This window comes from Temnothorax curvispinosus, unplaced genomic scaffold, assembly GCF_003070985.1.
Source record: "Temnothorax curvispinosus isolate PA1 unplaced genomic scaffold, ASM307098v1 QBEX01013484.1, whole genome shotgun sequence".
Taxonomy (NCBI): Eukaryota; Metazoa; Arthropoda; class Insecta; order Hymenoptera; family Formicidae; genus Temnothorax; species Temnothorax curvispinosus.
In genome coordinates this window covers 4,308-5,637 of record NW_020223264.1, presented here as the reverse complement: position 1 = coordinate 5,637, position 1,330 = coordinate 4,308, and the positions used below count along the sequence as shown (strand labels likewise).

Below are 1,330 nucleotides of genomic sequence, written 5' to 3'. Positions count from 1 at the left end.
CTGCACGATATCAGTTTCATACATATTTTTATAGAGATATTTTAGAGAATCGGGTTAGAGAGCATTGACATACAATTATACCCTTAGATGTGCCAAATGATATTCCCACAGAACTTTGGCATTAGCGATGCTTTCGACAGTGCCAACGAAGACGAAGGGCACCTGACCCTCTTTTGGAATCATTCATGGGATCATTAAAGATTTTCAGACAATTACTACATGTAGAGGATCTGTCATCAACTTTTCACGCTTGTTGAATATTTGCACATGAGCACCAATATAGCTAATCCCATCAGATCTTCTCGAACATTAAATTCATCGGTATATCTAAAATAAGGCAAATTTTACATAATCTGCTTATATATACAATATATAATTACAAAGATAAATATATAATTTACTATCTGTATCAAAAATTTATAGTTCACATTTTTTTCCATATTATAGAATAAAACAATTTACAATTTAAGCTGATCAATCGATACTAACCCCATAAGATGCAATCCGTCATCCTGTCATCATTCGTCATCAGCATCGCGAAACTCGCCTCTCAAACTCGACTCGTGTCTCAATTACTTTTTTAATTAGGGATTTTTTATGGCTGCCAATGAAATTGCACCCTCGTCATCAGAACCATCATCGTGATAAGCATCACCACTGTACGCTCCTGCAGCACGATTAGTATTCCTAATACCACTGGTACTTTTCTTGGTTTTGTTTTGAACTCGCATAGCCATACGTAGTTTTTCTTCTTCTTTCTACAAAAGAAAAAGTAATTAGAAACATTGGAGTAATAATCAGTTTCAACATGATATGCATGTACAGAAATGATAATGTATACACACCTTTATCATCTCGTATCTGTTCTGGTCTGGGTTCATTCCTACTTGAGAAAGAACTTTAATGTCAGAGATCTTTTGCGACCTATCGGCCAGAGACATAGTCATCTTCCTGTGCGTGAACGATTCAGTGGAATGCGGCCGGAATGTTAGTTTCGTTCTAAATACTGCTTGACCCTGCAGACCGGTACCTTGGCGAATATAGAGGTGATTGTGACCGCCCTGTAACGGCTGTTTGTACACGTCAAAGATTTTCGAGCCCAAATGCAAGGACATGCTTCCGTCCGACCACTTTACGAATCTCGCGTTACTTTGCTTCACCATTTTGCCCTCGTCGTTAAACGATTCCTTCCACCTCAATATATTTTCAACCTTGAGTTTCAATCGAGCGCGACCTTCCTCTACTCTCCTCTTCCTCCTTTTTTTACTTCATTCACAAGGTTAAGTTGTACCTGTAATCGTAACCTGTACAAGTAATCGTAATACAAAAA

At 37.9% G+C, this 1,330-nt stretch overlaps 1 long non-coding RNA gene across 1 annotated transcript; it reads right to left on the bottom strand.

Annotated features, from left to right (window-relative positions):
• Positions 1-722: 722 nt before the first annotated feature.
• LOC112463633 lies at positions 723-906 on the bottom strand. The gene is made up of 2 exons (XR_003041813.1): positions 846-906; positions 723-758 (listed from the first exon to the last, which is right to left on the bottom strand). It is a non-coding gene; the product is annotated as an uncharacterized LOC112463633 (long non-coding RNA).
• Between the last annotated feature and the right edge of the window lie 424 nt (positions 907-1,330).